Source organism: Triturus cristatus, chromosome 7 (assembly GCF_964204655.1).
Source record: "Triturus cristatus chromosome 7, aTriCri1.1, whole genome shotgun sequence".
Taxonomy (NCBI): Eukaryota; Metazoa; Chordata; class Amphibia; order Caudata; family Salamandridae; genus Triturus; species Triturus cristatus.
In genome coordinates, this window is record NC_140590.1 from 142893627 (window position 1) to 142918133 (window position 24507).

A 24507-nucleotide genomic window follows, 5' to 3' on the forward strand; every position below is an offset into this window, starting at 1 on the left:
CTGTTTAATAAAAAAGAATTAACATTTTTTTTTTTATAGCAGACCAGCATCAGTGTGTTGTTCTATAGCAGTCAGCAGTTGTGCAGAAAAGAAACTTTAGCACAACAAACACACGCAGGATGGGTTATAACTCAGAGTTATAGGAGCACAGAGCTCAGAGGATGGAACACTGCTCTGACCAGGACCACTCTCTGCTCATGCAGAACCAGGACCCACCCACAAACACAGTGTCAGCAATGTCCTTCAGTGAGCTTCTGCAGTGTGCTGCGCCCATTAAAGGACTGGCGGTGCGCTTCAGTGAGCTAGGACTGTACGCCATGCCCATTTAAGTGCCGCCGATGTACTTCAGTTAGCTACAGCAGTATGCAGCACCATTTAAGTACCGGCGATGGGGGGAACAACCTTTACTACGCAACTTTTACAACGCACTACACTTACAACGCATTTTTTACAACGCAAAATCCATTACAACGCACTACACTTACAACGCATGACACTACAACGCATTTTTAAAAACTACCTTTACAACGCATTCCATTATAACGCCTACCATTACAACGCATAATATTACACTACACTATCCAACACTTACCCTACTGGTGCACCCCCTGGAGTTAGGATAGTAATTTTTACCCCTATACTATCCAACACTTACCCTACTGTTGCACCCCCTGGAGTTAGAATAGTAATTTTTACCCCTATACTATCCAACACTTACCCTACTGTTGCACCCCCTGGAGTTAGAATAGTAATTTTTACCCCTATACTATCCAACACTTACCCTACTGTTGCACCCCCTGGAGTTAGAATAGTAATTTTTACCCCTATACTATCCAACACTTACCCTACTGTTGCACCCCCTGGAGTTAGAATAGTAATTTTTACCCCTATACTATCCAACACTTACCCTACTGTTGCACCCCCTGGAGTTAGAATAGTAATTTGTACCCCTATACTATCCAACACTTACCCTACTGTTGCACCCCCTGGAGTTAGAATAGTAATTTTTACCCCTATACTATCCAACACTTACCCTACTGTTGCACCCCCTGGAGTTAGAATAGTAATTTTTACCCCTATACTATCCAACACTTACCCTACTATTGCACCCCCTGGAGTTAGAATAGTAATTTTTACCCCTATACTATGCAACACTTACCCTACTGTTGCACCCCCTGGAGTTAGAATAGTAATTTTTACCCCTATACTATCCAACACTTACCCTACTGTTGCACCCCCTGGAGTTAGAAAAGTAATTTTTACCCCTATACTATCTAATACTTACCTTAAATGCAATTTAATATTATGCGTTGTAATGGTATGCGTTGTAAAGGTAGTTTTTAAAAATGCGTTGTAGTGTCATGCGTTGTAAGTGTAGTGCTTTGTAATGGATTTTGCGTTGTAAAAAATGCGTTGTAAGTGCATGCGTTGTAAAAGTGTGCGTTGTAACGACATACATCCGGCGATGGGCTTCAGTGAGCTGGGGCAGTATGCCTCTCTCCTATAAGTACTGGCGATGTACTTCAGTGAGCTGGGGAAGTATGCTGAGCTGTTTAAGTACCAGATGTGTATTTCAGTGAGCTGGGGCAGTATGCTGCGCTCCTTCAGTGAGGTAGGTATTGACGATGTTCAGTGAGCTAGAGCAGTATGCTGTGCCGTTTAAGTACAGGAGTTCAAGCTCAGCTCTAACTTTATTTACAGTAACAGGGCAGAATGTTGGCACATGCTCCTCTAAAACTAGTAAAATGAATATGGAAGAAGATGACTCTGTGACACTAACTTACTACAACTTTCTGCAGATTGCAAACAAACTAATGGTGACTGCACAGTAGGGTAAGTATGCACAGCTAGCGTCTATAACTTCACTTACAGTACAGGTTGAATGATCGATAATGATGCTCTGCTTAGTAAATTAAATGAGGAAGAACTTAGAAGGATCATGAGTGACACTTACTCTGTGTCAGGAATGCCAGATGGATGGTAAGGCCAGCCGCAATGTCTCCGGGCACTGGGCTGCGCGGCCTCGGTCCAGGAAGGGCCTTCACTCGAGTCACGCAGGGGCAGCATATTCATGGCACCAGGCTGCACTGGACTGCACAGTGCAGGGTGACCAGGCATCTGATGGTGAGGCACCACCATCTCTGGTGGTGGCCGCGGTCCCGGGTGTTGGTCAAGGGTCAGAAAATCATTACGCCCACAGGGCTCCGGGACACAGTGTGAGCTGCTGTGGCAGGGTCCTGACTTGACTGGCTCAGGCTGCAAAACTTAAATTGTGCTGCGCACACCAGTTCACACTGCGGGCGGCGGGACCCGCCTATAGGTGTGTGTGTGTCACACACTGTCCAGCTATCTCTGCAGTAACGATTGGGCAAATTAAGGATCACAAAATGACTGACTCTTGTGATGTCCTCAGTCAGTGAATCTTATTGTGCCACGCCGGGATGTCAGGGTGAATGTTACATTTGTACCCAGCCCAGACTGAGCGAGCTGAGTGAGTCAGCCCCCAAGCCTGCTGCAAGCAGCACGCAGACCTGCTGCCAGCTAATAGCTTTGCTTTCAGTGTGGTGCTAATTTAGCAGCTGTCAGGCTTGATGAGGAGGCACTATAAATGCATGACAATGCATTTCAGTGTGGTCATTCGGACAACCACACTGAAATGCATTGGTCTAATGCCTGGTACTTGGCAGGGCTGTGCACGTCAAAAGTAAAGAGTAGGAATGCGTGTATCTATCAGATATGGCGCATTCCTGTCCACTTGTACTGCGCTGGTGCACAAATTACTGCCATGTGCCAATGCAGACACGCTTGCACCATGGTGCAAGAGTGTCTGCATTGAAATCAGGTTGCTTTTGTAGGGGAAGGGACACCTCCCATCACAAAAACAACCCTTACACCACCCTTGGGGAGGTGTCAGCTTTTGACGCAAACCCAGCTTTATAGCATGTTGAAAAATTGGAAATGTGCCAAATGCCATGGGTGTTACGTGGGAGCACCCACCGTTACACCCATGGAACACCTTCCCATCGCAGTGTGAGGCAACACAGCGGTTTGTACTGCATTGCCTCATACTATATCTACGAGGCCATGAAAAGCCATGCAGGGTGGCTTTCTGTGGCCTCATAGAATGGGTAAGCCCCGCGCGCTGCAGGAATATCAAGTAAAGTGACGTTCCGGCTGTGCTCTGTGCATGTAAATAAGCCCCTTAGTTTCTCCAAGCCCAAAAGTTAGGCATCAGAACAAGAAATATGTCTGCTAAGTGTAGTCTTCGAAACTCTATTCTGGATACCAACATCTCCAGAAGGTGAAGGCAATGTACTTCTATCTCATATTCAAAAAGTATTAAGATAGCTCAGTAGATCAGAAGACTAAGGTATTTGTAAGAAATTGGGTAATAAGTTGAGGGGGTGAGAGCTGTACTCAGGCAACAGCTACAATCCTTGTCAGGGTGAACCACAGAAAATCACTAAATAACCTGTGCTTAACCCTCTGGTAGCTTAGCATGAAGCAGCCAAGCTTAATTTAGAGGCAAAGTGAAAAGTATTTATAAAGTACACAAACAGAAATAAAGTGAAAACACAACACAGGATCAATCACAAACCAATTTAGAAAAATAGAGTACATTTTAACAAATAAAATGATACTGGAGCTATTCATTTAAAAACATTAAGGTAGATATAGCACCTGAAAGCATAAAGTGCTCCTCGTGGTCATCAGGTGATATTATAACCGGGGAACGTCACCCATTCAAGCCAACCGCAATGAAGTGTGGACCAAATACAGGGTCCAGGTTAGTCATGCTGAAAAAGTAATCTTCTCAAAGTCTGGCGCAAAGAGTTCTGCAGTGTATGAGGCTGCAAGGAGCAGGGAGAGTGTTGTGGATTGTCGTTGCAGCAGAGCAAAGAGAAGGCCTGGCATTGCAAGTGTCAATGCTGTACCTCAACAGTTTGTTTGGGCGTCACAGACGGTTGTGGCTGGAGCTTCATGTTGGCTGTCACCGCAGGCAGTTGTTGTGGTAGGGAAAAGTGCAGATCTCATGTTGCCGTTCGTTGCTGGCAGTCACTTTAGCACAAGGAGTTGGGTTCACTGGAGCTTCACATTGATTGTCATCACTGGTGGCTGAGTCCACATGCTGGCGCAAAGAGCCCAAAACTTCAGAGAGAAGATCGAGCTTTCTTTCTCAGGAAGCAAAGCAGTCCTCAAGCAACAGGGCAGGCCTCTGGTAGCAGCAGGGCAGTCCTCTGGGGAGCAAGGCAGTCCTTCTTCTGTAGTGGCCAGGTCTGGTGGCTTAGTGGACTAATGCATCCACTGTGGGGGGCTGTGTTTGACCTCATGGTAACAGGTTCAAACCACGGTAGGTCCACTTAAACTTTCATCTTTCTAAGATTGATAAAATGAACACCTTTAAGATGGGTAACAATAAACATCTGTGATTCAGTGCCAAGATGCCTACAGGTGAACATGCACTTTGCAAATACTTATCTTATGTAATGTCCACTTGTCCAGGAGTGTGCTGAAGAATGCCTCTGGAGGTCCAGTATTTGTAGCTGGTGCCAGCCTTTGAAGTGGGTGGTTTCACTATAGCACTCCCCCATCTGGTTCCAGAAAGTTCTTCCCTTTCTTTGCCAAGGCTCCAAGAAGTCTGCGGTCACAAAAGACTAGTTCTCCATTTCCCTTATTTTTTACTCTTACCTCCTAGACCCACGAATAAAGTTTGGCTTTTAGATAGCTTAGAGGTAATTTTATCTCACCTCCACATCTTTTAGTCCCACACACCCACATGCACAACTGTGGCGTCTCCTAAAAGATCTCCAACAAAGAGCCCTCTCCCGGGGCCCATGGGGAACTACAGCGCCACCCCCACGAGGAACAATGCCCGATGATGAATCATGACACTCGCATGAGTGTGTGTGGGCACTATTTCCAAAAGGAGAAATTACCCACCTTCATTAAATTCCAACTGCATGCATAGAGACGACAACTTATTCCTTCCTTCCTTTTTTTTCCCTTTCACTACACGCAACCAGAATAGGTTGCTATCTGCGTTATAGGAACAGTTACCCCATAGTGATTGAACAAAAAAGACTAGTGTCAGGTTCCTTCATGTGTACAAAAGGAAAAGCCTTTTAAAATGTAAGTGGGGTGGGTACAGCTCCACCTTCAACCATCCTGTCCACACATAATCCTCTTTTGTGTCACTGTCTTGAAGGAATACACAAACCCCAGCAGCAGAGACATTTACAGTCATCTGACCCAGGATACTGGCAAAAGGTACAAATGGTTAGGACAAGAAAATGCCAACTTTCTAAAAGTGGCATTTATGGAATTTGACTTAAAATCTGATTTTCAAATTAAAGAGGATTTTAAAATAAAATTCATTTGAGTGTAAAACACTTATCTATATGGGCTCCCAATAAAAACATTGGGGCATATCATCAAGGCGGCGCAATAAAATTATCGCCGCTTTTGCGTCCGTTTTTCGGCCGAAAAGCGGCGATAATTTTATCTCCTTATCGCAAGGTCACGCTATCGCGTGAATCCTTGCCTTAGCGCCCTTTCCCTTAACGCCCAGCTTTGCATCTCTAATGAGATGCAAAGTGGGCGTACCTTGCCAAACTTACGTGGAGAATGTCGCCAAACGACATTTCTCCCATTAACAAGGAAATCGCTAACCTGCTTGGCAATAATAAAAGACGCGCTAACCACGCTTAACGCAGGTTTCTGCACGCCTGCTTTTAATCTGATTTAGCTATGCAATCCAATGGGAGGTGGATTACATGGCTGAGTCCACACTGCCCTATCAGCAAGGTATCGCCTGTCGCAGTGCGATTATCGCCGGTTTTCCAGTGATAATCGCACTGTTTTGTAGCTAACGCTTGGATTTCTATCGCTTTGGAGATATGCGTTGCTGATAGCACGCTATCTCCACGATAGAATCCAGCGATAGCCGGTGATAATTATCCTAGCGCTAAGTGCGCTTAGCGATAATTATCGCCGGTTGTTGCTGATATGCCCCATATTAATGAAAAGTAACTAAAGAGTAAGAGGTGGAAGCCAGAAACACAAAGTCAGAGAGTTAAGAACTCAAAAAGCACAGGGTTTTCCCTTAACCTCCACTAGAATTTAACAAAGACAGATTGGGTTATAAAGTTTAGATAAATGAGACAGTCAATTACTTGAAGTTTCTTTCTGCCACAGAGAGTTGTATTGTTTTCTTATTTTCTAGGTTTGAAAAATGGCCAATACGTGTTGATATTTCATTGATTATTCCCCCACAGAAAGATGTTTCCCCACTAAAAATATCTAATTCTTTTTTATTCATCAATTTGTTGCAGAATACAATTTGTTCCAGAATACAAAGTTTCATAAACATATATGAACATATATACATATGGCTGTACAATTAAAAACGAATTTACATACAAAAAAATCCAAAAATTTATTATTAATTCAGTATTTCAACTCGCCATACAATACGTATTGCAGTCTTCTTTACATAAAAGGTACTTATTTAATGCTTAAAAGTGTGTGGGGAAACACTATCTGAATGTAGTACCCCAGGCACTGATAAAACACAATTCTAATAAGTCCTTCAAAAAATCAGAGACCCTCAACTTTATGAGACATAACAGGAGAACTTTCAATATATTCCATAAAAAAAAACTCTTAACATTAGAATTCATCCTTTTGCGGTTTCTCCAGGCACTACAAATAAAATTTGCAGTTGCAAATTTTCTTTTTTCGCTTTGGTACCTGGACACGACAATAAGACTTCTTTACATAAATGTGTAATACAACTTTTAAATAGTTGATTCAACCAATATCCTCTATATATCCTCTTTAGATAAACTGTGTAAAATAATTTAAAATTACGTTTGTTTAGTTATAATTACAGAATAATCATTGTAGGTGTAAAGAGGAGTAAGGGTACAGATTCAAGCCTACATTTCAAGTATAATTAGCAGTCACAATCTGATGTCATCCTACCCACATAAGCCTATCAGCCTGGCCACACTTTATTCTTCAAATAGCCTGGCCTCAGGAAGGTCTTGCAAATTTCTAGTAATCCTACACTGTACATGGTCCCAAAACCCAGTTTACAACATGTGCCGGACTCCTCTGCACCTCATTCGGATCTGACCAGATATTATTCACAGAAAGGTTGAGTAAACTATTACGAATGTGGGAAAGACAAGGCAGTCTAAGTGTTGGCTCTCAAGACAAAATACTTCTTGGGATCTCCTGGTGCACTCTTGAAGCCGGGACTGACTACAACCAGGTTCACTTTCAGACTGAGATGGGAGTAGCTTGTGGAGCAGATGTTGGGGACCATGAGAGCTTCCTGAGAAAATATTTCTGTTTTGTCTCACTTTTTTTTGCTATAGCAGACAAAACAGGGAACATTCTACAGTAAAAACCAGGAGTTCCTACCTTGACTTTCTAAGATCGGTAAAGAATTGGTTCTTACTGGATGCGGACATCTGTGCTAAGCTAAGCTGAAGTGGCATCCCATACCGATTAACTTCCAGTAGCACCACAGTGTTGATGCTCTGCCCTCTGGCAAGCCCCTCAGCCGCCTCCAATGTGCAGCTAGGGAAAAGAGGGAGAACTACTGAAAGTAAAGCCGTCACTGACCTCTCAAGTGGAAGACCAGGGGTGGCAAGAGAAATCAATTGGGGTGGGTTCTAAAGGCTAGCTAGAGGTAGCAGCTCTTACCACAAGCCGCCCCTAATGGAAGTCCAGGCTAGCCCCCAGTGCTTGATTTGTAAAAGAATGAGTGTCGGTGCCCAAATATCTGCTCAGAAACCTGTGGCCGATGGTCTTAAATATCAGCTTGCTCAATACCAAGGCTGCATAGTCAAGAGTCTCTTTCACCCACTATCAGTCGCTCCCTGTGACTTTATCTCACTCCTGCAGCTTCCTGTTTTCTCCCTTTGTGATGGTTGTTCTGTCTTTCTCATCTTCCTTTTTTCCCCTTTGGTGTGTTTCTCTCTCTTGCTCTTGGAAAATGTTTGATGAGGAAAAATATGTGCTGGTTCCCAATAATGAGTGCTGGTGTGCTCCACCGGCTCAAATTAAGCACTGCTCGCCCTGAAATGTCAGTTGTTTCTACCGATGCTGAGAAAGCATCTGGCGGCTTATATCTTCCCTTAAAGTTTGTGAAGGAGATCATGACCAAATGCCTGAAAACAATCCCTGTGACCTAAAGAGGTGCAAGTTTGTTTTTCATCCATTGTAGGAGAGCAACACGCTTGTTTGGGTGGCTGCACACTCTTCCCTCCCAGTGTGTTGGGGAAAGGGCCGCCAGCTCTGAGTTGTTGTTATGGGTGGGGACTCTGCGATGTCACCATTGCTTGTTGCAACTTATTACAAGCAAGTACCGAAAACATTTTGTTATTACTGGAGTAGTCTGACATGTGAACGTTCGTGTAACACGGAAGTTTTATAAGGGGGTTTATAGGAATAGAATGATCTCTGGTACATTATTAGATATAAAGAAATGAGAACCTTTCAGAGGCTTGGGTTTACGAATCTCACAACGGAGAAGATACAATCACCTTGAGCTCTTTCGGGTACTCTGGCTACAACATGACCTCCTGAATCTTCCACTAATGATTTGTGGCCTCAACAACTCGTGAAAATTATTGCAAAAATATCTGAAGCTTCACTGATATATCATAAAAGCACAAACCATAATCGCTGCTCAATGTATACCCAAACCTTTGCTCAGAAGCCCGAGGTTGGCGCTATCGAATGTCGAGGGTGCTGGTTACCGAGGCTCATTGGTCTTAATTTCACCTCGTGCCTCTTTATCCACCACCAGACACTCTCTGTCCCTTTATATCACTCTTTCGGATTCTTTTCATCCTCCGATCTTTCGTTATCACTGTATTCCAGTCTTTCTCTTCCTCCTTTTTCCCCTGTTTGGTGTTATTCACATTGTTCCTTTGGGTTAAAGCTTGATGAGGAGAAATAAGCGCTGGTCCAGAAAAATGTGTGTTGGGGGCGCCCCGCCGGCTACCACTGGCTCAAATTAAGCACTGACCATAATCAGACAATGGTTGCATGTACATCCAAATCTCATTAAACTGCATTGTAATCAAATGTTGTATACAAAACGTTATTTAATTCACATCCAAATCTCCATTAATATGATTAAGATGACCCTAAAACCATTCCATAAATGAATTTCTTTACCTCCAAGTTTTCCCTAAATGTAATGTAACTATACCACACATTCTTGAATACATGCGCAATTGCCTTCTAATCTTGATGACAAGAGTTATAATCAAATCACACAGCCCAAAAAACACTTCTGATTCACCCTCATATGGAATATAACATATATTTGAGATAATGTACCCCCTGCCACACATTATAAGGATATTGAAAGTCAAAGAGGAGCTCCTTCAGTAGGTTATGTAACTCGTCGGTGACTTGCAATATCTTTATCAAGCTCTGCAGGGGTTATTTTATTGCTTATATTACATAGTGACACCATTACCTTTCCCACAAACCACTTAAATCAGTAGTGTGTACCTCTTCATTTAAAAGAGTGAGCCTGTTTTCAAACATGAAGAACTAAAAACACTTCGAAAGCTAAAAAGATATTAGAATCTGTTTAATATTAGTCAGTTATTTTAAATAAAAAAGGTTCAGTAGCTCAGAATGAGTAGAAACATACGGGTGTCACTTCTGATTAGGAAACGTTACGGCTAAATCTGGCACCATGAAGCCGACTTTTGATTAACTATATTGTATATTATTGCATCGTGATTTTCTGATTTTTTTATCTGTTTTAATCGGCATTTTAATGTATGCCCTGGCATGAAGAACCAATGAAATCATCTAATTGATTGGAAGTAATAGCTTTGGGGTTTTATTTGTGATTATTTTTTAGCTAATGAACTCTAACAGTTTAGTGTTATAATTGTAAGAATGCTCTTTAAAATTGATTTTGAAATAATGTTTGTAAATGAAACTGTTTGACTTTTATGATTCCTTTGCTTTGAATCGAATAAAGTTTTGAAAACGAAACGAGTAGAAACATACAGAAAGATTCAAAATATTGTATAATTACCTAAGGAGTACAAAAAATAAATGTGTTACCATAAATGTCTCCTTTCTTCTTGTCATTATACAGGTAAAAAAGAAGAGCAGAAGGAAGAAAAGCAACGTTTTGTTTTTGTTCTTTAAACGGCTGGTTTAATTATGCTTTGTCATGTGACATGCCTCCCGTATTCCAAGCCCCCCGCCTTCCCCGCTGGCCCGCTGACTCTGGTAGCAGGCATTGTGACATCAGAACTCAATTGTACTAAGTTATTACAGTTGAGTGGCTATGCCATTTCTTTATAGCAGGCGGCCGGGTGCATCATTTCTGATTCACCCTCATATGGAATACAACATATATATGAGATAATGTACCCCCTGCCACACATTATAAGGATATTGAAAGTCAAAGAGGAGCTCTTTCAGAAGGTTATGTAACTCCTCGGCGACTTGCAATATCTTTATAAAGTAATGCAGGGGTTATTTTATTCCTTATAATAAATAGTGACACCATTACCTTTCCCACAAACCACTTAAATCAGTGGTGTGTACCTCTTCACTTGAAAGAGTGAGCCTGTTTGCAAACATGAAGAATTAAAAACACTTTGAAAGCTAGAAAGATATTAGAATCTGTTTAATATTAGTCAGTTATTTTAAATAAAAAAGGTTCAATAGCTCGGAATGTGTAGAAACATACAGAAAGATGCAATACATTGTATATTCACCTAAGAAGTGCACAAAATAGACGTTTTACCATAAATGTCTCCTTTCTGCTTGTTACTATACAGCAAAAAAAGCAGAGCAGATGGAAGAAAAGCAACGTTTTGTTTTCGTTCCTTAAACAGCTGGTTCAATTATGCTCTGTCATGTGATATGCCTCCTGTTTTCCAAGCCACCCCCCTCCCCCGCTGGCATAACGAAAGTTGAGGGGGCCCCCCTTCAAGGTACATGAAGGGCCCCCCACTCAGTATTTAAGATGGAGCTCTCAGGCCTGAGTACGGTGCTGAGGGGGCCCCCTGCAGCTCGGGGCCCCCTGCACCGCGGGGGCTGCGGGTTCTGTGTTACGCCCCCGCCCCTCCCCCGCTGGCCCGTTGACTCTGGTAGCAGGCATTGTGACATCAGAACTCAACTGTACTAAGTTATTGGAGTCGAGTGGCTGTGCCATTTCTTTATAGCAGGTGACCAGGGTGCACCAGAAATCGCCACTTATACAGGCATTAGCGACAGGTTTTTAAAGTACAATACCATCTATGTATATCGAGTGTCCCTGCAAATTATTGCAATCACTTCCAACTCTACTTGGCAAGTTGGATCGTGAAAACAGACCTCTCTGATTATATATCCTAATCCCTATGTATAGAATATGGCCACTGCAAGCATCCGGATAAAGATTGCTGTTACTCTTAGAATTTATCAGAAACCGGTGCATATATTTTGGAAGCTTTTAAGGTCATAATCTTCACGTGAGTTGTTGCCACGTTTTTAAACCTGCACTTTTCACCATTTACAACGTCATTTCCCTGCACATTAAGACATAAATACCACTGGTCTCAGTCCATATTTCAAATGACTTAAAGTCAACTGTTATATTTTGCAAAGGGCTCAGGATGATGCTGTGTGTATACTAAGTAAATTCCATTTTGTAGCATGAATCTCTTGAAACATATGCTTTGCAACTTCAGCTCAGAGCTCTCCCTTTTTAGGTGTCAGGTACAGAAAGTGTTATCTCTCTCTTAACCAGATCTTTGGTTTCCAGTACATTACATATCCCTAGCCCCTTGTTTCTGATTGGACAGCTTTATTATCTCTCCCAGATGTCCATGACCTTCTTCAAGATTTTTGTTTGTCATGCTCTGGAGAGTTTTTGCCTGGCAGTGTTCTAATTGGATGAATTGCATAATTACACTGCATACTCGAGAGGACTATGCAGTCACAAAAAGTGAATCAAAGCTGACTGCTGAAGGTAGCTGTGAAACACCCACTCGGTATTTCATTCACTGCATATCCAAGCAGTGGCTCATTTAAAAATGTATTTTTTGATGTTCAGATGGAAAATGTATTATCTCCTTTCTCTGGAAAGGATCACTGACAGTTCAACAAGAGCCCCAAAGTTGTTTGTAAAACAGCAAGAGTTCTGTTAAAAATGATGTGAGCCCTACTTCCAAATGTGTGCCTGCTAGGCGCATCTGGGGGTCTGTTTAGAAGATCATGGTTTCAGGCAGCTGCCTCAGGGGGTAGGTTCCTGACGCTTGCTGCATGAAGCCCTTGTGCTTGGTTTAACACCTTTGAAGAGTAACTTAGGGGCAGGGCGCAATAACATCTGCTGACATGGTAATTTGTTGCAGGAATCAACATGTTAAGCATTTGATATGATGCATAATACTGGTGCTTAGCCTGCTCACAAGCAATTCCAATATCTGCAGATAAAAGCAAAGAGAAATACAATCATTTGCCTGCTAGTATAGAGTTGGTCAGGTGAGGATGCCCGGCTTAAATTCAATGTTTTCTGTTTCACAAGAAACAAACAAAACCATCTCACTAGGTTCTGGTTACTAACTACTATCTCTAGACCAGAATTTAACACTCATTGTCCGTAAAACATTTTTAGGTCGAGCATTCAAGACCTCTTGTATATACTTTAGTATATACGTTAGTATATATACTTTAGTGTATACTTATATGTGTATGTACTTTGTGGGCTCTGGAGATCAGCCCTAGGACTAGTCTGCTTCCGCTTAGGGACTTTTTTTGTTCAACTGCCTCTATTAAACTGTCTTGATAGAAAGCGACCAGCAGAGGTCAGTAAAGTACCAGAATCACTTTAGCATTCTCTAGATTCCAGTCCATAGAAATTGTCTTCCACGAGCACCTGTAGACAAAAATATTTTTTTTAAATCTTGTATTTTCAGTGATATGACCACCGAAGGCCCTGCTTTTATATTCAAAACAGAGCTTTGGACTATACCATTTCCCGATAAAAGGCAATATTTCTCTCCATGTGTTCCCATAGCTGGCGTGTCACGCAGTTTGGTGCTTACTTTCCCTCCATGTTAAAGAACAGTAGTTGTTTCAGCACCCTGGCTAATGTGCTGCATAGCTAAATACATACAAGGTCCCAAAGGTGAGATCTATTTCATTGCAAATGATTGTTATTCCTGTGAGCGGTTGTGAAGGCAGGGCCCAGTGCGCTGCTTTGCCCGGGGGGCCTATCATGCTGTTAAGCCGCCTTGCTTTGCAGTCTGTATCTATGAAGCTTCGGATCGTCCCTGTTTCCTGGGAGGGCAGGACTGTGTTTATGACTTCTAAAAAGCTGTGCCGACCTTGCAGCATTAAATAATCTCTGAATATGGAGGTTGGAAGGCATTCCTTTTAAATACAGAAAATACATTCTTTAATGGTTATGAGTACTTTGTGCAAAATGAGCCGTTATGTTGCAAAAGCTGCAGGAAAAGCCAGTGAGGATGAGTATTTTAGGGAAAACTTAGAAAAACTCTCCCTCATGATAATCAAATGAGGGTCGGAGCCGATGGTAGCCCCAGTGAGGGAACATTGTAGGTGCAGCTGAATATGAGGATGCAGTGTTTATTGTAATGACGTCATGCGGTACTGGTGTTGTCAAATGTGTTTATGCCTGTAGTGCAACTGTGTTGTCTGTCTCCCGTATGAAACTTCTGAACTCTTTGGAATCTAGTATGACCTTTCTCAAGGCGATTGAGGGTTGGACATTTGATGCCCAACCAGCCATGTTCAGAGTGAAGACAGGGAAGGACTCACAAGTTAGATTAGTCTACCAGTTTCACTGTCTGCTGTAACACTGTACAGCTCTAGTAGTATTACAGTTCTATCTTTTCGCTCACCCTAGATCAGTTCCCCTGTGCCCTACCCAATTATTTGTTTGGGCTCGGCTACAGGCAGCTGCAGCTGGCTGCTGGTAAGACCTGTTGTTTCCAATACATACCATATACATAGAGTTGTCTGTTCAAGAGCTTCCCTTCCTATTCTTGTGTTTGAATTTCACTGAGTGCATGTTTCATTTCTCTCTACCTGTGTTTTTTCTTCCCCACATGTTCCTTTCATTCCGCCTTCCCACACTTCCATCCCCATCTACTTGATTCCATACTCCCCACCCTGCCCCCTCACATTTTTGATTTTTTTCCTTCTGTCCCATGTTCTCCTGTCCTTCCTCTCCTTTTCCTTCACTCCCCCGTGTTCTTTGCCGCTCTCGCCGTCATTTATTTTCTCATTTAATTTTTTTTATGATGAAGGCCCTGCCAGCTGAAAAATACACAATTAGGATTACAAACTGTAGTAGTCACATTCCATCCATACTAGCAGGCAGTATATTTGAAGAGTGTTTGGCCTGCAGAAGCACAAACTCAGGATTTAAACTTACCTCAGTGGTTGTGGTTGGCTTTACTAATAGGAATGTATTTATATCTAAACAAACTCTTTATAACAACATTATCATAAGGAAGACTGGGGGAAAATCATAACGTTCTCATGGGCGTCAATTCACTAAAATGCCTGGGGTAGCGGATGTGACATCATGTGTCCTTTGATGCTCTGTGACATCACAGGAAATGACATCACTTTATCCTATTGACAGCTCAGGAAGCGGCATCACGTGACCTTTGACTCTGATGCTGTGATAGATGAAGTGACATGATGCCTAATTAAAACACGGGACATAGCAGGAGGTTTCATTGTAGATCAAATACTAGGCTAAGTTAATTTAGACACTTTGAATTTTGATTGGAGCACCTTCAAACACCCCAACATAAACACAGTGAACTAAACTTAACCCAAATCATATCAAAATGTTACCAAACAGTGCTAGGATAAGAAGATGAACGTGCATACAGAACTCAAAATTAATATCTAAAGATGCTGATCAATACTGCTCTAATTTGTAGGATATTCATGCTAGAAACATGTGTTTGGTTAGCCGGATGGGAATCACCACAATAGTAGAACCAGAACCTCTTTGCCACTGCTGCTGGTGATCAAATACAGTGGTGGCAGTGTGCATGCAGCAATCTAGGTCTATACATACAGTGGTGGCAGTGTGCATGCAGCAATCTAGGTCTATAAATACAGTGGTGGCAGTGTGCATGCAGCAATCTAGGTCTATAAATAAAGTGGTGGCAGTGTGCATGCAGCAATCTAGGTCTATAAATACAGTGGTGGCAGTGTGCATGCAGCAATCTAGGTCTATAAATACAGTGGTGGCAGTGTGCATGCAGCAATCTAGGTCTATAAATACAGTGGTGGCAGTGTGCATGCAGCAATCTAGGTCTATAAATACAGTGGTGGCAGTGTGCATGCAGTAATCTAGGTCTATAAATAAAGTGGTGGCAGTGTGCATGCAGCAATCTAGGTCTATAAATACAGTGGTGGCAGTGTGCATGCAGCAATCTAGGTCTATAAATACAGTGGTGGCAGTGTGCATGCAGCTATCTAGGTCTATAAATACAGTGGTGGCAGTGTGCATGCAGCTATCTAGGTCTATAAATACAGTGGTGGCAGTGTGCATGCAGCAATTTAGGTCTATAAATAAAGTGGTGGCAGTGTGCATGCAGCAATCTAGGTCTATAAATAAAGTGGTGGCAGTGTGCATGCAGCAATCTAGGTCTATAAATACAGTGGTGGCAGTGTGCATGCAGCACTCTAGGTCTATAAATACAGTGGTGGCAGTGTGCATGCAGCAATCTAGGTCTATAAATACAGTGGTGGCAGTGTGCATGCAGCAATCTAGGTCTATAAATACAGTGGTGGCAGTGTGCATGCAGCAATCTAGGTCTATAAATAAAGTGGTGGCAGTGTGCATGCAGTAATCTAGGTCTATAAATAAAGTGGTGGCAGTGTGCATGCAGCAATCTAGGTCTATAAATACAGTGGTGGCAGTGTGCATGCAGCAATCTAGGTCTATAAATACAGTGGTGGCAGTGTGCATGCAGCAATCTAGGTCTATAAATAAAGTGGTGGCAGTGTGCATGCAGCAATCTAGGTCTATAACATGTAAAGACTGTTCACACTGAGGAAAAAGAGGTGGAAGAAGAATGGGCAATATCTTCCTATGTGTCAGAGCTAGTAATACAGAATGCAAACATCTTTATTTAAAGCCCATTCAGATACACTTGAAACAAAAAAATGGAAAGGAGCTGGGTACAGATGTTAATCAATACGAATGTCTTGAAATCGAATACACCTGTAGTGTCCTTTCTCTTCACATACCCTCACACGGGCACTTCTGTAGTACATCAACCTGCATGCAGCTTTGTCATGCACCTCCTGTCATCCAGCCCCCACCTACTCCTAATACTAATTTGGGACCTGTGTCCGGGCCGGACGGGGAACCCAAAGCAGCCCTGGCAATTTGGTCGGAACAGCCCCGGGAGGAGGGGATCGGAGGCAGATGCAAGTGTTGCAGCGTTGCTGCTTTTCTTACTGGGGGGGGGGGGGTGATATTGCAGCACCGCTGCAAAACCGGCCCCCAGTAACCAAACCGACCCCCACCTCCAAAACCAGACTCCAGCCCTCCAGGGGAAATGCCCGATGCCCAGTTCAGCCTGTCCGGCCCAGACCTACGTGCAGCTCTTCCATGTGCCGCCTGACTTGAAACAACACCACTTATATTTTAGTTCTGGGGCTCACAGGCCGATCTTCATTCACTTCATTCCATAATAATGCATGCACCAACATGCAGCTCTGCTGTTAGAGCTAAGGCCTCATGTGAAGCACCCAGCCCAAATCTTCCAGTACTGGCCCCTGAAATCTGACCTGCAGCACTTAACACTAATACCTCTGTAGTTCTGAACAGGCACATGTTGTCATACACCTCTGTCATGACTTACAAACAAACACCACTGTTCTTTGAGTAATGGAGACCACATGTAACCATACATCTCAGTTGTGCCATTTGTGCAGCTCTGCTTTTCCAGAAAAGGGACGCACATGAGGGTCTGCCATGTACCTTATTACTTGCACGTAACAGTCATTCATTTTTGTACCCATACTAGGATGCCCCACTAGTTCTACACTGTTCTTCACTCCCAGCACTGCTTTGCTAGTGCTGAGACCCAAAAGCCACCCTATTATGCTTCTAAGTCTCGACATGCAGCAATCAACACTGTCCTTTCAGTTGTAGGACCAGGAAAGATGTCTAGTCCCTATCCATATACCTGCCAATTTTCCAGTTTGTCTACTTGCGATGTTCCCATGCTCTCCATGCGCAGTTCTGTCAAGGTAATCAAATAAATATGACATTGCTGCTGTTTCCAAAACATAATGGTCTAGAAATAGCTTTACAATACTTCTGATTCTCCTGAAGCGCTTATGTAATATTGCTTACCAATGTTGTTCATCTAGCCTGATCGTATTGGAAACATTTGTGAACAGAGTAGGACTGGCCTACAAGGAAATCAGGCAGTGCCCAAAGGGCTGGTCTGACAGGTGAGTATGAGGCCCAACGTTTGGTCATTTGTGGGCCTCTTTAATGGTCTTGTGGGAAACTTTTGCTGTTGATTTTGCTGATCTTAAAACAAACATTGCCTGCAGCAAGCTCAAATCCATGCAGTCTTCCATCCCTAGCAAACACCTGTGCAGTGCACCTTTACGAGTTCGAAACTGACCTAATTTACAAACATGAACCTCTTTTTCCAGCTATCTGATTACCAAATGGGCCATTTGTATTGTGGTGCACAAGCATATTTTCTGTCTCGGTCGGACCCAGATTGTTATGCTGTAAAAAACTTTATACAATGTCTTTGGTTGGCTGTCCTTTAGTTTATTAAAGTTGTATGTTATGTCCAATACCAAAGTAAAAATACAAGTCCCAGAATTCACTGTGTAATTGGCTTAAAAGACAGGCAGGCTGAAAGCTGCAGGTTATTGGAAGTTATGTCAAAGGTCCCAAAATCAGCGTGACCGAAAAACAAAACACATTGCAGGCCTAAATGCCTATGTTTCTGCTGGAAGTTGTTCAAACTAGTAACTCATGGCAACACTTAAAAATTGAGCAGAATGTGACACCAACTAAAATTCTCCTAAATGAATGTGTAAATGGGAAGTCTAGTGCAAAAATACAACAAATATAGAGCACTCACTACAAGCCTGCACCCTTCGTGGCCAGAATTCATGACTTGACCCGTAAGACTTCATAATCAATATCATTTTTCACTTCTCCCACCCACCTACATACACATGGCTAGTGTCATGAATTTAGGAAGTGAGTAAAATTATTTTATTGTGACATTTACTAGAGGGCATTTTCAACGCAGAAATTATGAGACAAGTAAGATGCCTGTCTAAAATGATGACCTTTATATTTTTGTAACAATTTCAAGCATTACCTAAAGTATGAAATCAATTTTATAGCAAATGTATTAAGCCAAAATGATTGACCAAAATTGGGTACTACCTGTGAAGGAGCCTAAACATGTGCTTTAAAATGTAGCACCTCTAAAGGAAAACCTGCTTTTGCTTCAGAAATGAAACTGCATTTTAAAAAGTGACACACAGGCATTTTGTGCTACAAAATGAAAACATGAGCTTTGAAATTCACAGACTTTAGTCAGAAGCTTTCCATTTAGCAATTCATGTAATCCATGTGCAAGTAATTCATAGCTTGATTTAAATGTGATTAGTTAGATTTTGCTTTCACTATGAAAATGTGATTTTAACTTGCAAAAATGTCAAATGAGCATTAGTAGAATAAACTTGTATTAGAATTAGCACAACATTTTATAATGTAGAAAACAGAAACAGCTTGTAATTCAGCTCTTGCTTCCAGTTTCTGTTGGCCTTCAAGATAAACAAAGGATTTTTTTCTCTCTGTGTGAAGAGAACAGTGGCATAATTTACAGCTGTGACCAGGGTCAGAGCTTTATCTCTGTAGTTGCTGGAAAATCTTGAACAAAGCCTCATTTAATTCTTTGCTTCAGTGAGAATAGAAAACACACATATTGTAAAAGTGCATTACCATGTTTAATGTTTCTTGCTTAATTAAAAAAGATTCTTTTGCAGCTCATGGCATGAGTTTAGTTAGAAATAAAATGTGTTTCTATTAGAAGGTTAGGAGATGAAATTGTATTAAATAAGATGCAGAATATGCAGTGGGAAGGATCTTCGCCTGTCTGAGAGATGATGTATGAAATCTGCTGATGGGTGGAGGCCTCCTTTGGAGAATGCTGGATTCCAGTTGGAGGAAGACAAAGTCACGCTACATGCTTTGTAACATTATTCTCTTATAAATGTGTTCCTAGTTAGGAGTTTCAGAACACTTTTCAGAACACTTGAAGGAAGACTTTCAGAGCCCTTTGAAAGAGACAGACAGACACAGACTTAGAGACGCGAGGCTGCAGAGCAGTTTCAGACTCCGATGCAGAAATGAAGGGAGAAGAACAGATGTGATTTGCAGATGCAGGAAAGAAGGAGAGGGCAGACCTTGATGGAGAGCAAAACGTAGACAGACGTAGGTAGAAATCCCCATGCTCTGACTAACTGGATTTCCCAAGGCTTATTTGCCCTATGCTTGATTTCTCTAAATGGGCGATTCTGCAATTACTAATGAGTGATTTAGCTTAATGCTAAGGCACACTCTTGCTTCTAGAACCCTTCATGAATTCTGACTGACATCATTTGTGACTCATTGTCTTAGAATAGGAATTCTTTCCTTTATGGAACGCGCTGATTGCAAATTATGATATGCTTGTGCTAACTTAATTTTTCTGGAATCAATTCTGTAACCTGATTGATACCTGACTACTGAAAGAAGAGTCAGAGATTCTTAAATTTCGATTGGAAAATAAATCCCTCTAAAATTACTCACAACTCTCATTATTGGCTAAAATGTTTATTTGCATTTTATTAATTGCTCATGTTTATGTAAGAGCTCCCTGGCCGTAAACGGTGGCAAAGATCTATCCACATTAAGCGGAAACAAGGGTAACGGTAATCTGAGGTGATGGTGCCACGTTTCCTAGATTTTCCAAAGAGAGATTACCATGGGATTTTCGCTCCAACACCTGCTACGAAAAATGATGCTGGCAGTTAGTGCAGCATCTTTAAGTCATGACTAGGTTAACAAGTTGTTGTTTGTCAAAGTTGTCAAGTGAACTCATTACGTGACATTATCAGCCAGTATTGTCTTTTCAATTTATATATTGTTGCATTCAGGTTGATGTCGTTTTTCTCATCGTCATTGAAAGTATGGTGGGTTGGCGAAAATGCCTAAACTGGCTGAAGGTATAATACAGATAGCTGCCTGTTCTCAACATAATTAGGTTACAGGGTGCTGTTGAAGGAAGCAACAAGGAACAAACTGCTCTTAGCAATCAATCAATCAATAATGTAAATAAAAGTGTGTTGTGGACTTTTGTAATCATTTGTATTCATTTGTGCACTGACAAACAACTTGTGTTTTTAACACATGAAGTTGTGGAGATTATTGCAGTCCCTGACTGAGAGTAGAGACAATTCTTATGAGTGTCTCACCCTAAACTCAGCTAGTTTGAACCCATGCAGCATTTGTTGCCAGAGTCCCACCTTCTTCTTAGTGTCTCAGTTTGTTCCCTCTCCAGAATATTCATTGACAGTTACCACTAATGCATGATGCAATAATCTTTGCCTGAAATTAAACAATATTGTGTATTACTTAGCACACTGCCATGTCACTGGTCCTGAATTAATGAATTTTCTCTGGTACCTAAACTTGCGTAAACATGATTCTCTGTATTTTGAGGCTGACAGCTGTCAGACACTTACTTTCAAACCAGTCCTTTGGAGAATGACAGACACCAGTTAAAAATATCCACTTTCAAGTCATAGAATAAGACTTCCCTGACACCCTGTAAAAGAATGACTAGCAGAGGTCTTGTAAGTGGGATGGACAGATTCTGCATTTTAAAGAAATACAAAAACAACAGTTGATGGACAGAATGCAGAACAATGTCATACATTCACCCCAGTACAGAGATCTGGGCCTAAATCCATCGTTTTTTGCTCACCATGCCTTTCCAGTTTGAACCCAGCCATATGCAAATCAGTCTTGACCCTGTGCCTCATGGGAACAGTCCAGCCCGAACTGCCAAGCCAGGTCCTCCCTGGACTGGAACCAAGCATCCTAGGACCGTTTTCGGGGTTTCACCCCTCTTCAGCCAGGATAGCTTGATTCCAGTGGCATGGAGAGCACGGGACTCACGTCTGAGCATACCTGTCCCACTCGGGTGACAAATGCAAAAACAACAGTTGATGGACAGAATGCAGAACAATGTCATACATTCACCCCAGTACAGAGATCTGGGCCTAAATCCATCGTTTTTTTGCTCACCATGCCATTCCAGTTTGAACCCAGCCATATGCAAATCAGTCTTGACCCAGTGCCTCATGGGAACAGTCCAGCCCGAACTGTCAAGCCAGGTCCTCCCTGGACTGGAACCAAGCATCCTAGGACCGGTTTCGGGGTTTCACCCCTCTTCAGCCAGGATAGTCCATCACCACCCTCTTTTGTACTGCTTTGTTCGCCATAAGTTGGCAGGGTATGCTCAGACGTGAGTCCCTTGCTCACTTTGCCACTGGATTCAAGCAAGCCTGGCTGAAGACGGCTGAAATGCCAGAAACCGGTCCTAGGAAGCTTGTTTCCGGTCCAGGGAAGGCGTGGCTTGGCAGTTCGGGCTGGACTGTTATCCTGAGGCACAGTGTCAGACTGATTTGCATAAGGCTATGTCTGAACTGGGGTGGCAGAGTGGGCTAAAGAACGGTGATGGATCGAACCCAGATCTGTTGACTGGGTGTGAGTGTTTGATTGGTTCTGATGCTCCGTCCATCACCACCCTCTTTTGTACTGCTTTGTTCGCCATAAGTTGGCAGGGTATGCTCAGACGTGAGTCCCTTGCTCACTTTGCCACTGGATTCAAGCAAGCCTGGCTGAAGACGGCTGAAATGCCAGAAACCGGTCCTAGGAAGCTTGTTTCTGGTCCAGGGAAGGCGTGGCTTGGCAGTTCGGACTGGAATGTTCCCATGAGGCACAGGATCAGACTGATTTGCATAAGGCTATGTCTGAACTGGGGTGGCAGAGTGGGCTAAATAACGGTGATGGATCAAACCCAGATCTGTTGACTGGGTGTGAGTGTTTGATTGCTTCTGATGCTCCGTCCATCACCACCCCCTTTTGTACTGTTTTAAAGAAATACAACACATTTCTGGGATGCTGTGAGTTATAGGCACCACTCTTTCAGAGTGAGAGAGCGAAGAATGGAATACAAATGTCTGAAAAGCAGGGGCATAGCTATCTATGGTGCAGCAGGTGCAGTGGTGCTAGGTTCTAGAGGCCTGGGCGGCCTCATGAGCCTGATTACTGTTGTCCCGTACCACTCATCCAGCAGTTAGGTCACCCATTTTACTTGCCTGCACTAGGGTCCTTTGCACAATTGCTACAACACTGCTGAACTATAGTGGCAACTAGACATGCACTGATCTAAACAGAAACAAAGTAAATAATAGCAGCACTTACAGTGGCCAGTGCTTAATTCGTAGATTAATAAGAGCAGGTGCCCAAAGTATTCCTCAGTAGAATGTAGCCAGTGCTGCAAAATGTCTGGCTTGCTGAATACCAAGGCTGTGTATTCTTGATTTTATGCGGTGTCTCTTTGATCCACCACCAGACACTCCCTGCCACTTTATCGATCTGCCACAGATAGTTTTTTCCCTGCTTTCTCCCAGCCTTGCTGTTTTTACGCCTTTCACTTCTTTCTTTTCCCCTTTCCTATTCCTGTCCTGACAAGTGACAAAAGAATTTCTGTGACAAATGCAGTGACACACTCAGCTATCCACATAACATGCGGTTCTGTAATGGTCCATGTTCTTTCCAGCAGACTTATTAACCCTCTGGATAGTTAATGATGAGTCAAAACTCACAGTAGACAAAACTCAATCCCTCTCCAGCAGGACATTAATCACCAGTGTTATCTGATATTGTCATTGTTGCCTGAAAACTGCTAGACATACAAGAAACTCTGCAGCAGGTGCTCTCAAATCAATGTTATTTTTAAACACAGTGCCCCCCAAGGTCAATACCAAGTGCGGCTGCACCAGTCGCACCACCCTAAAGTGATCCCTGTAAGTGTCACTGCCTTTTGTTGGTTGAACTCAAAATCTAGACTCAACAAACATTGAATCACTTATTTTGTTAAAGGCATCACGTGTTGTTCTATAAAAAGGCCCTTTACAAAATGCATAGTCAGCTAATCAAGTAAATAATTTTTTACCAAGTTAGTTTAAAAATGCCAATAGGTTAAATTTCCCATATTAGTTTAAACCCAAGATTGAGCTATGCAAAATAGCAAATAAAAAAAAAACTTTACATCTTTGCACCCCCTAACTAAAATATCAACATTACATCGTGAAACAGGCTGAGATTATGTAGTGTGCATAGTTGCATTATATGAAAAACAGAAATAAAATAGGTACATACAAATATGGCCCTACATGCTTTAGCCTACATACCTTTGGCTTTATAGTTGATCCCAACCTTAGATGGCAGATGCCCTCCGTTTACTGTCATGGCCTCTGGGCTGCAGAAGTTGCCTGTCTAGAGGATGCCTCTTGTCCCAAACAGTGTGGTTCTGAGTACAAGCATTGGACGATTTCACATAACACTTGAGGTCTACCGCATGTGATGTGCAGGAGGTGGATGGAGACTTACTTGGAAGAATTGAAGGTCTGTGCAACTTCCCTATTCCTGTTCTGTCTAAATCATTTGTATGTCTTGAACAGGTGCCAGAGAACCAGAGATAAACATAATGTGCCAGGCACGCGTACCATTCCTTTAGCAAACAAGTTCTGCAAGGTATCTAGAAGATGTGTATTTGTTAAAGGATCTGTCAAACATAATTTAACCCTCACTCATTTTCTCTAATCGAATCTTTCAGGATTTGTTTTACAATGTTGTATCTTCAAGCATTTGAGGAGGTTTATAATGTTTAAACCTTTGATGTTCTTCTTGCCCGCAAACATTTTTGGAGTACACAACTCAAGTCTCCATAATTCCATAGACTCACCAATAAAGTTTCAGCAGAACTTCTTACTTTACCTAATAGGCTTGGAGATTTGACTTTGAAGGCAAGCCTTTGGATCATAGATATACCCGCACTCAGCCAGACCATGGCAGAGATCTGTTAAGCACACCTTAGTTATAGGGCTCACAAATACATTTTGCACCACTTCGAGAATGCCAGCATATCATCCGACTGATGATATAAGCGTGACCATGAAACTGACTTACACCTGATTTTCTCAGTCCTCAAACCAACCTTGTTAACTCCTATGTTAGCCTCAAAACAGGCAAACTCTGAAGGCCTGCTATTAATTCACAAAGGCACAAAGAGTGAGTGTCCTCTTGCATTTGCTCAGTGCCTTTTGGAGCTTTGAGAAGCTGTAGAAATCAATGTTGTTTACATTGTG

The 24507-nt window shown here is 42.3% G+C and overlaps 1 protein-coding gene across 1 annotated transcript in view; it reads right to left on the reverse strand.

Moving 5' to 3' along the window:
• Positions 1-23809, reverse strand: part of LOC146809057 (free fatty acid receptor 3-like) — a 100834-nt gene extending 77025 nt beyond the window's left edge. Inside the window, exon 1 of the mRNA XM_085615858.1 lies at positions 23551-23809. The gene's annotated coding sequence lies outside the window, so the exon portion shown is untranslated. The remainder of the gene's footprint in view (positions 1-23550) is intronic.
• Between the last annotated feature and the right edge of the window lie 698 nt (positions 23810-24507).